The sequence below is a fragment of the Tachypleus tridentatus genome, chromosome 6, assembly GCF_004210375.1.
Source record: "Tachypleus tridentatus isolate NWPU-2018 chromosome 6, ASM421037v1, whole genome shotgun sequence".
Lineage (NCBI taxonomy): Eukaryota > Metazoa > Arthropoda > Merostomata > Xiphosura > Limulidae > Tachypleus > Tachypleus tridentatus.
Genome location: NC_134830.1, coordinates 147,160,465 through 147,173,003, shown reverse-complemented (window position 1 = coordinate 147,173,003; position 12,539 = coordinate 147,160,465). Strand labels below are relative to the sequence as shown.

General features: G+C 34.3%; 1 long non-coding RNA gene across 1 annotated transcript in view; it reads left to right on the top strand.

The window, feature by feature from the left end:
- LOC143251495 (uncharacterized) overlaps positions 1-12,321 on the top strand; it is a 29,826-nt gene extending 17,505 nt beyond the window's left edge. The window contains exon 3 of the long non-coding RNA XR_013028599.1: positions 12,183-12,321. This is a non-coding gene — a long non-coding RNA (uncharacterized LOC143251495). The remainder of the gene's footprint in view (positions 1-12,182) is intronic.
- Positions 12,322-12,539: the final 218 nt, after the last annotated feature.

The following is a 12,539-nucleotide window of genomic DNA, read 5'->3' as shown; positions in this document are numbered from 1 at the left end:
AATGTCTCCAATTTCAGACACATCTTCGATCTTACTTACACAGTCGTCCAGCAGGGGAAAGTTTGCGAAGGTATCATTCTCTGTTCGTTGTTTCCATAATGGTAGCTTCTTTTGAAAAGCCTTCAGGTTTTTTTCCGCTTCGATGATGTTTGAGAGCATTGAAGATATCGGACATGTACGCCAAAATGAGAATGAACTCACATTTTTCGAAGCAATCTGCATGACAACGCTGGTGCTCTCGCAAAAACAGAGCTAATTCCACACTCATGGCAAAAACACGATTCAGCACCTTTCCCCGGGATAACCACCGAACGTTAGAATGAAACAGAAATACCACAATTTCAGAGCCCATTTCATTACACAGCTCTTTGAAGATGCGGTGCTTCAGAGCACTATTTCGCACAAAGTTCACACATTCCACTACAATTTTTAATACTTCTGCCAGTTTTGAAGATAAGGTTTTTGTTGTCAACGTATGCCTGTGCAGAACACAGTGTGGTGCATCGGCTTTCACCAGCGCACCAAAACCAGAATTTCGTCCCAACATGACTGGAACTCCCTCTGAACAAACTGCAGAAACCATATCCCACGAAAGATCGTTGTCTCTGAAGAAGTCATTCACAAGTTTCTTCACATCGGCTGCCTTAGTTGTTGTTGTAAGAGGCTTACAAAATAAAAGATCTTCTTCTACCTCGTCTTTCTTCACATAGTGCACAAATACAACAAGCTGGCTTAAATTGGAAACGTCGGTGGTCTCGTCGAGTTGAAGGCTGAATTTTGCTGGGCTTGAAATCAGATCTTCAACTACTTGAGCCAAGATGTCATCACTCATGTCATCTATTCTGCTTCTGCTGGTGTCATTTGAAAGAGGAATTTGGGATAACTTATTTTCAGCAGCTTTTTCCAGCATGATATTCGCCATTTTCAACGCAGCTGGTTTTACGAGTGCTTCACCAATGGTGTGTGGTTTGCCCCCTGCTTTATGATCAAGTACGCAACTTCGTACGATGCTGTGAGGATCAATTTGTCGATGGGTACAAAGCCAGAAAACAGGCAAAATAGCCTTTTCATCGAACTTGGCTCTCTTTACCTTGAATTCAGCGAGCATTGCGTTCTTGTATTTTCCATCTCCATGCAGCTTTAGGGAGTGTTCTCTTAGTTTTGCCGGTGCTAGACAAGAATTGCTCAACTTGGCATTGCAAATCATGCATTGAGGACGCTGACTCCCATCATGTTCCGTTATATATCGCTAGAAACCGGGTTTCGATACCTGTAGTAGGACACAGGTAGCCCAAGGTGCAGCTTTATGCTCAAACTCCCGACAAAAAAACAACAAAAACAAACAAACTTGAATTATTTACAGTACATAAAAGTAGCCATACTTTTGTTTACAGTAATGTTCCAAGGCAACGTATTCTTTATGGAAAAGGTTAAGTCTCGCAGGCACAATAAAGTGGGGAAGGGGATGTTAATGTAAACTGAATAACAGTTTCCGGTGCTTATTGAAAAGGCACAAATTTTGTATTTTTGTATTCGTGCTGTTATATTGGTGTTTATCGGTTAAAAGTGAAAATCGAGGACCCTATAAAAATCAACAAACAACAACAAAAAAACAAAAAAAACATAAGAAGAGATCCGCGATTCTTGAAGTACGTAAAGTACAGAAAATAGTTCAATAAAAGCACATTGCTGTATACAAGACAATAATACAGTCGCCACTTCAAAAGGATAATACGGCTATAGTAAACGTATAATAATACTGAACACGAGTTTTAAAGGTTACGCAATCTAGATAATTGAAGGATAGAAATGATGTAACTAATGTTGATGTACCACAAGCATATTTGGCAATAATTTCTTTATAAAAACTTGTAAATGGGGCTTAGAAAAATAGTTAACTGTAATACGGGATAGAACAGTACATGCGCACAAAGAGCAACATTCATACATTCTGAGTATTTCTTCAACGTATTTAAGAATAGCACATGTCATTTAAATTAACGAACAATTGTAATGTTTTAGTTTTTATCTAACGCAATAAATTCTGGAGTAAAGAACTCGTTTTCTAAGTGAAAATGACTTAAGCTCCAGGAAACAAAAATAAAGTATATTTTTATAACTCTTATTTTGGTTTACGCCATCTTCATGGAAAAGAGAATGTTTCGACAATGTTATTTTTAAATGAAATCTTATAATTTGATAAAATTATAATTTATTTCCAGGAATTTATCTGGAAAAATATTTTATGTTATTAATGTAAATTTATTTGATTTTATGAGAAACATTCAGAGTTTTATTTTAGGGCATACCCGAAAATTCTATTTAATACTCTATTGCACATATTATTTAAAAAAACGATGGAAAAATGTTTCTTTAGAATTTCTTGCTTAAATAGATCTATATTGCAAAATAAAAAGAGTTTTGTGAAATATATTTTGGTAATTTACAGATGGATATGCTATCATGAAGAGCTATTGTTTATTTTAAGTGCTACGTGGAAATAAAAGCATTTAACTTCAGAATTTAAGCATTTCTGCGTGTACCAAACAACAAATACAGGTTTGTTACCTGTACATTAGTGGGTTAGATTGCATATTTCATGTGAAAGGTGCTTGTTAGCGATGTGTAATAGCTATGTATTGTAAATCAATTAGACTATAAAGTGTTTCAATACGAATTTTTTCCTTATCAAACTTCTCGGTTTCCGTATTGTCGAAATAACTAAATTAATCTCTTTCTCTGTCCAGTTCTTCAAGTTTCTGATCTTTAAGTTTACATGTCAACAATCTCCATTGCCATACATTCATAACGGGCAGAGTTGCTTCTCATTTCTTTTATGTGTTCTATTAGTGACTTAATATGAAACGGCAATATTCAGTTATGTGTTAGTTGTTTGAAAAGAAATACATATTGCTTTGAAAAAAAAAAATCAATTTGTATCCTTAACACATATCATACCTGTAGTTTCCAGTTATTTTACTTTAAAGCTAAACTTCGTGGTTCTTTGCTTGTTTTATGTGATTTGTGATTCTCAGTGTTGAGAAGTGCTCGTTTAATCTTATCATAACTTATGTGTAAAGCAAGAGAGGAATTTACCCTTCAGGCCAACTTGTCTTAGACAGTAATTGCAGTACAACCCTTTTGTACACGTAGTCAAAATTTCCCTGTTTCAAGTGGCACAGCGGTAAGTTTGCAGACTTATAATGCTTAAAACCGGGTTTCGATACTCGTGTTTAACACAGCACAGATAGCCTGTTGTGTAACTTTGTGCTTAACTACAAATAAACAAAATTAATTTCCCAACGGTATGCTGAGATAAAAAAGTATAATAGTTTATAGAAATTCAAAAGATGAGGTGGCATTAATGCAGGATACCATAGAACAAGGTTGAGATGTAGTGAGGGTATATATACAGATAACGGATTTACGACTTTGATCTGCACTTATGAACCATTGTATTTAACAGCATGTTGCTGGTATCATGTATTTGTTTAGGGCAATGAACAACAGTAATTAGCAGTTCTCGTAATGTTGCTAATACCGTATCTACAGTTTACAGCTCTTTAACAATGAAGTGGTATAAATTTCAAAAATATTTATATTAATTTATCTAAGATATCAACCAACGATATTATAAATGTTAGGCTGTCTCTTCGTGAGACACTTAGTGTAATTGAAAAGTACTTTGGTGCCTTTGACACTGTAACAGTTACTAACAAAAATTGTTTGTTCCATAAGTCGAAAGAATTAATCACAAATTATAGGATGACAAATATGAAGGTGTCTATTAACCCATATTTCCAAATCTGATTATATGAGCCGAATGTTTTATTTTGGCCATCAAATGCTAGCACTTTTGCTGGTTCAGAACAAATCACCACAGTTGTGAGTGGGATGATATTGGAAAGACTGGTCGGAAACTTCACAGAAATGCAGAACCTGTAAGATACATTTTACAAGAAAGAGCAGACGATATGGCCATTACAGAACATTATAATCGTGCTTACGGCTTATCAGTAGATTGTTTGCTATAGCTGTATTTAATTCACTCTCATATTTATTTTAATATGTCTATATTTGTTTCAGTTTAATATATATTTAGAAATGCATGTAATTTATATTTGTTAAATATGTATTGCGAAATTCCATTCTATTCTATAAATTTGTAGAAGATTCGCGAGTGTAAGAATCAACAGTGTACTATGTGTGTATGTAAAATACTTGTGATTGCCGGTATTGTTGTCAATTAAAATTTCTTAAAACTCTCCTATTAAGCATATAAAGGTAACCAACGCAATGCGGAAAAGTAGCTTCATATTGTTGGTTTGCTACAGTTAGTATGCTATAAATATCGGTACCTATAACTGTGATTAACGCTTATCCTTCGGAAAACTATAGATATTTGACCAGAAACGTTTGTTAATTTGGAACACTATAAACCATTTATTTTCAGATAATTAATTTCTTACGTTAGTATTTCTACAAGGACATTTAATATATTCGTCGGTGAAAAGTCAGCTTGTAAATGGCGTGAGAGAAGAGAGTTTGTGTGTTCTTAGAGCAAAGCCACATCGGGCTATCTGCTGAGCCCACCGAGGGGTCTCGAATCCCTGATTTAAGCGTTGTAAATCCGGAGACATACCGCTGTACTAGCGGGGGGCGAGAAGAAGAAAGAGCTAGCTAGTTACTGTTGAATGAACTATACTGATATCATCTCTAAACTAATTCGCTCATCGTGATTCGTCGATAAAACATACTGTTCCAGATCAGATAAAGATTCAATATTGTTTGTAAGTTTGCAAAACTTAAATCCAACTCAAATTATTTGTAACAACCATTATTATAAATTGTATTATTATTTGTATATTAAAATATATTTGTATTAAGAAATAAAACTATGTGTATGAATCTTTTTGGCAAATATCATAAATTTGATTCATATCGACATTTTATTAATTTATAAATCAAAATTATAATTTAACTCACTTCGGGCTGTTTGAAATTGAAGATCATAACGTAATAAATTGGAGGTCTCATCCGAGATAAATTGTAAAATGTATCATCGTTTAGATATTACATTATTGATTTTAGTTTGTAACATATACTAATCGTTCTGTTATTTTGATTTTGCTTGAAATTTTCTTTTGTTGTTATTATCTTACATTTTTATTTATTTTTACATCCTGAAGTCTTAGGGAAAACGTTGTTACAGTTTTAATTAAATGTTTTCTTCAAAGAAGCAAACAGTATAAACATGGATCTGCAAAACTGATGGTTGTAGCGAATATCCATCGGTGTTTTCCATAAAACAATATGTCATTTACTTCTCAAATGTTAATTAACTTCTGCGCTAATTAAACTGCGTAAAGGAAATGTTATTTATTATCGTTCTTTTTAAAGTCCAGATTTTGCCTTTACTCTCATACAATCATATTCAGTGTTGCATATAATTTTTAATTTAAAACAAATTTAAAACCACCTAGGTTAACTTCTCTACTTTTATGCTCTTTAAAATTTTATGTAAATATTTTGAGTGTATATTTTAATGTAGTTTATATTAGTGGGTCGGCTCGGCTCGGCATGGCCAAGCGTGTTAAGGTGTACGACACGTAATCTGAGGGTCGCGGGTTCGCATCCCTGTCGCACTAAACATGCTCGCCCTCCCAGCCGTGAGGGCGTTATACTGGGACGGTCAATCCCACTATTCGTTGATAAAGAGTTGGCGGTGGGTGGTGATGACTAGCTGCCTTCCCTCTAGTTTTACACTGCTAAATTAGGGACGGCTAGCGCAGATAGCCCTCGTGTAGCTTTGTGCGAAATTCAAAACAAAACAAAACATTATATTAGTGGGTTCTTTTCATACCTATTACTGCGTTTGTGTCCCCACCACCGCTAGTACAGCGGTAAGTCTACGCATTTACAACGCAAAAATCAGGGGTTCGATTCCCTTTAGTGGACACAGCAGATAGCCCGATGTGGCTCTGCTATAAGAAAGCACACACACGTCTTTATTAGTTAGATAGTTATCAAGATTCCTAGATTCCATCAAGGAACATAGGATCGCAATCGCTTGCGGATTCTTCAACAGGTATTTTAAGTGAATAGGTTGTTAGTACTGCACCGAGCCGTCCCTAATTTAGTAGTGTAAGGGAGAGGCAGCTAGTTATCACCACCCACCGCCAACTCTTGGGCTACTCTTTTACCAACGAATAGTGGGATTGACCGTAAATTATAACGCCCCCACGGCTGGGAGGGTAAGCATGTTTGGCGCGACGCGGGCGCGAACCCGCGAATTATGAGTCGCACGCCTTACGCGCTTGGCCATGCCAGGCCAACACGTCTTTATTACGGTTTTCAATATCTAATCATTTATTTACTTCACGGTATATTGGCATCTGTTATAAAGTTTAAAAAACAATCGAAGGTAAAACACGCACAAAATTAAAACTTCCATGTAACAAGATTGTGATTTATTTAGCAAACGTCCACAATTGACATGTTATTTAACTTTGTTTGATATGCTGTAGATTATACTTTTACCTAAAGAAGAAATACAAAGTTATAATATAAAGATACTTCCTAGTGTATCTCAGTTTTGAAAATGGCAACTTTATAAGGTATTGGCATATAACATTTTTTAATCTGTTACTGTAGGTTTCGTTTGTATTGCTGATGCGGCAGCGTATATGGTTTTTCAAGAACTAAATAAGAGCTCTGTATTTGTGAGACAACAGGTTTACGGTATAATATTCAATTACTTCTATTAAAATGTATTAACATACTCTTAAAGTAAGGTACTGGACAAAAAAAACACACATTTGATAGAGATTTTATATTGTTAAACAAAATTACAAAATTTAATTCTATTTCCATAATCCAAACAGACACTGCTAAGTTTTCATTGTTATGTTGTGTAAGAAGGTTGGAAAGATGCTGTGAGAGTGATGCAAAAATATATAAATTTTTGAACGTAATTAGATCCTCCATATTTATAGAACCTTACTTTTATTGAAATATGCAAATTAGAATGGTTATGTTATGCGTGAGAGGACTTTTGTGTGCTATTAGTATGGAGATATAGTAATAACATTTTTTAATGTGCAAGACCCTGAACGTGAACAAATATTAATCATAATTTTTTAGAGGCTGTTAAGGCTGGCTTTTAAAAGAAATCTTCTATCAGAGTCTTCCTACAATGGTGATTGAAAGGGTATAAACTGTTATTAACAGACTAAGGAAAAATACAATTGAATATGTTTGTAACATCCAGTAGACCGCTCATTGTTACTTCATTGATCAAAAGGTGACTTATGTCTATGCAAGTTGATGTGTTAAAAATGGTTAACATTTGAACCATAAGATATATGTCAATTTTTTTTGAAATCTTGGAATTTATTCAAGTCTAAAATTACGGGTACAGCTTAACATATCCATTACACATGTAGATGTATACTAGCAGAAATTATAAAATGTTCAAAGTTCTTCTAAAATAAAACATTAATTTTTTAGTACATTTTACACTGCATATTTTTAAGTAAGTTTATTATGGTGATATTCTGCATTTAAGATATATGCATGTGACCATTGCTTTTGGTTCTTTAATAAAAACAGCCCTCATAATGCAAGACAGGTTATGGTGTTTTAGGATTTGGAAGTTGACATCATAGCTAATGGTTTTGTAGGCTATAGTGCTTTCATATTTGCCTATTGAGAGAGAGGTGAGTTCATAAAATAAATGTCTTTCTTTAAAATGCATTTTAAAAACCACATTTTTCTCTGATGTATATATCAAATATCTGCCATCACATTTAAACCTAACCATTATTAATTTGCTCACAAGTTTGGTTTATCACATTATATGTTTGTAAATTAGTTACTTTCAAGTTGTAGAGGATAATTTATCCAAGAGTCTAAATGATGAGTTTGAATAACTGAACATGAGTAATGCACTTGGTATTTCACTTTATGTTTCATCAAACTGATGAAATTTTAATTTTAACAATTTTAACAGTTGTATTTGTAACATGATATCAGTCTTTCTGTGAGAAATTTATGGCCTTCAGTATTTTGATAAATTTTTATTAAAAGTTTTGTTACATTAACTTGAGAACCTTATGGTAGAGACTGACATATGGATGAATTGTTTTCATTACTGTTTGTATATTTGCTGCCACTGTCACTTTAGGTAAATGAAAAATAGGACCTCTATTTTTTTAGGTACATATAAAAGACGAACTTCTTCAAATATTCAACATTTCATTACAGTGCCAAGCAGTACTGTGATAAGGTTCTAACTGAGCAGAATTAGCAGTTGTCTCTCTGACAGAACATATAAAACATTTAACATATGATATATTTGCCTTCTTTAAGTAATGCCTTTACCATTATAAAAAGATGCCAGTTTTCTGAAATGGTACTACCTCCACTCACTGAAAGCTATTTAAACTTTGATCTGCCTTCTAAGTATTGCTGAAAAGTTTTGATAATAGCTTGCCAGCCTAATATACCCTTTGAATTTTGCACCATTTCAGAACATGTGCATATTATGTGACTACCCTCCACCAGTCAAACTGTGCCACTTAATACTAGTGCAGACAAGGCCAGATTAAGGGTTTTAATGGCCCTAGACTTTTCTACTTATAGAGGCCCACTTGAGACAGAACCTCAGTGTGCAATATATTTGTAACCATAGGTTTAGGTCCCCTGATAGTTTGAGGCCCTGGGCTTCATCCTGGTAAGCCATGCTCTCATCTAGGGTTGAATTCGGGTAGTTCCCTCTACTATTTGAACACAATCGTCACTCTTCATTATTGGTATTACAGTGTATAGATGTGTATTTACCTTGCTCCATGTGCTTGCTTTCATTGTGATTGCATTTCAGTCCTTCACCAGTTTAAAGTGTTTACTTTCAGATTTTAGTTTTGTTTTGAAAAATTCTTCTATAAATGTAATTTTAATTTGAAATATGAATTCACATTTTACAGTAGTGGATGACAAAGCTTCTGCCAATATTGAGGATTGTAATGTCACCAATCCCCATCAGGGTAGGCTGATTATATCTACTGAGGAAGCTGAAGTCTTAATTTGTAGGGAGTTGGACACTTTTATTCAGCAATCAGTTAATTTTTTCTTTCTTCCTAAACAAACTGCTGAGGAGGAATTTATTCAGAGTGAAGATAATGTTGGACTTTGTTGGGTTTTTTTCTGTGGCCTTTTTTTAAAATCATTCACATGTTATTGACAAATAGGAGAGTTTGTCAACCTTACCTTTTATACATCTCATTGATCAGGTATGTCAGATTTTAAATGTTTCTCTCATAGGCCTTGATTCTTCTCTTACCTTCATGGCTGAAGAATCTTTTTCTAATCATTATGGTTTGATTCCCCAATTTTACATCCAAGTTCATACTTAATGCTTTGTTGATCAACTGTTGTTGATAGACAAATATTCTCTGGCTTACCAGTGGGCTTTGATTCCTTTTCTGGATTCTAAATTTCTACATCCTCTCTTTCCCTGTAGGGCTAAAACCTGGGGCTTTGATATACTTTAGTCAATCTCAGTTTCTAGGATTCTTATGAGCTTATGACCCTCCTGTGGCCTGCCATGTCTCGTTTATCATCATCTGTACTGTCTCTCAACACCTGGTTATTATGTTGTTGGAATTTACATTGAAGAGATTCATTAATTAAGGGGATACCTCTCCCCTGTCTTCTGCGTGAAATAGTTTTTTTGGGATCATTCTCAGTCTTTTGAGCCTAGGGTTGATGTGGGGTAACCCAGTGCATATCACTTCCCTCTTTTTTCTTCTTTTGCAGTATGAGAGTTGTTACCACTGTTTACCAGTTGCTGGAGTGGTGGATCATGGAAGTTTGTTCTTGAGTGGAATTATATATTGCAAGAGGTAAAACTAATTAATAAGTACCCACTCAGTGAGAAGAGGGTTGCCATCATTATTATTCTTTAATAGCATTAGTATTTGATTCTGGATTCAAGGATCTTCTCCTCACTATTTTGCTTGGACTGACTGCACTTGTTGATCATAATATACAGGCTTATGCCAAGGTCTTCCACTGGATATTTCTGCTTGGTTGGACTACACTTACTTACTCAGTAGAATCTAAGGAACTTCTCCTGGATGTTTTTGCCCAGATGGAGTACACTTGGACTAATCCTGCAATTTTCCAAAGCACTTCCACTTCGGTTTTTTTCCCAGGCAAACTTCACTGAAATGTTTTCTGCTCAGATGGACTACACTTGGTACAATTTGATGTATCTCAAGGTACTTTCCTCAAATGGCTTTTGTCCTTGGCAGACCACACTTAGTTATAACATTATATATTGAAGGTGCTTCCACTGGATGTTTTCTGTCCTGGTGAACCACACTTATTCATCATAAAAACTTATGCAAAGCACTTCCACTGTTGTTTTTGCCCAAATTGACTGCACTTGGCATAATCTAACATGCTCCAAAGTGCTTCACTTGGATGTCTTTTGTACTTGGTCTATTCATATACAATTTACAGTCCCTTATCCTTAGCCATTAATGCTTATATCACATTTTTTGTCACTTTACTCAGTAATTATTCCTATGTCACATGCTGAGAATGGGTTGATTCTGAATTATCAGACAAAATTTCATCTTACTACTTTTTGTGGGCCTAGCATGGCCAGGTGGTTAAGGCACTTGACTTGTAATCTGAGGGTCATGCTTTTGAATCACCATTACACCAAACATGTTCGTCCTTTCAGTCATGGGGGCATTATAATGTGATGGCCAATCCCATTATTCATTGGTAAAGAGTGCTAAATTAGGAATGGCTAATGCAGATAGCCTCCATGTAGCTGTGTGTGAAATTTAAAATAAACAAACTATTGGTGATCTTCCCTGTTTTTTTTGCTGTTTTTTCTCTTTTGAAGGAGAATTAGCTCTTGTTGCTACCAATATCCTCAATGAATAAGACATCCACAGATTTGCTCCCATGTGACCCTAGGCCTTTTGCTTTGTGCACAAATATTCAGACCTATTGTTAAATACATAATTGAGTTTTCATCTGTACACCCAGTGCTGGTTCACATCATAGATATATCACATTGCTTCTAAAATAAATGCTGTACATATATTTTTTATTAAATAAATAGTGTCTACTAGATATATTTTGCCCTGTATATATTACTGTTTTATTACTGGGCAAGGAGCATGAATGTTACAGATGCAATGCTATACCTTGTGGGTATATCTTACTTTCTTCTTCTGCCACACATGTTCTTTTTTATGTTGTTGTTATCTGCTTACAAGAATACTGTCATGCCTTCACTAGTCCCTTTACATTTTTAGTATGGGAGTATAGCTCTGGGTGAGTGTAAGTAGTAACATTTTGAACGTTAACACTTTCCTAAACTGAAAATATATATTCAATAGGTATTTACCTCCTCTCATGCAATTCACAACCCTTATCTTCAATGATATGCCACTGTTTAAATTTGTAACTGCCAATTCTCAAAATGGGAGATTGTTTTAGGATAGTAGATCAGTATAGGTGGCACAGTATGTTTGGTGGAGGGTAATAACATGATTTCTACATGTTCTGAAATGAGAGTAGAGATATATAATAGGTTAGTGAACTGTTAGTGAAAATTTTCTTAGCAATACTTAAGAGGACAAATCAAGATTGAGATAGTTTTGGGTGAATGGAGGTAAGTACCTCTCTCAAGTTCATTTTAGTGTAGGAAAATGTTATCTTTTATTATTTTTATTTTTTATTTATGCCATGAATGCATTAATTGTTTTATTCTTAATGTGTAAAATAGGCAGAGATCATATACTCAAGCTGTGTTTTTTTTTCTCGGATACCATACAAAGGTTTTAATCAAAGATAATAAAATACCAATAAATGCCAAATGACTGGATTTCCTTTTGAACTTAATTTTAAATTAATAGAGGAAAAAATATTCATTTTGGTGGTTGTTTTATAAAATGCACATGAAACCTAAATCCTTTTCCAAAACTTCATGTTTTTGAACAAGCACACATGCACTTTGATTGTCATTTTGATTAATGAAGCACATATTTGGTGTTTGCAGCTTGTCAGTGCTTTTTTCTTTCTTTCTGTAATCAACATCAAGTATATATAAAGAATGCAAAATACTATTTATAAAAAAATTTAAATTTCTCTCCTATTAGGTTCTGGGAAATCCTTTACCATGATGGGATCTGAAAATAATAAAGAACTTATTTCTTGGCTGTGTGATGCTTTGTTTGAGAGAATTGCTTCCACTCTAAATCCAAGTACTAACTACATGGTTGAAGTATATTCTATGGAAATCCACAATGAAAATCCATGGCCTCTTAAATCCAAGAGGCTACATGAGATATTTTTCAAATAGTACTAAAATTCATGGTGTTGTTTTGTAAAACCAGGTTACTTGTAAATGGTTGGGTGTGTGAGGAACACCTAATGCTGTATGTTTGTATATATCATGAAGCAAAATCTATAGGTATCTGGTTAAGTATGCACTGTACTGATATTAAGAATTGCTA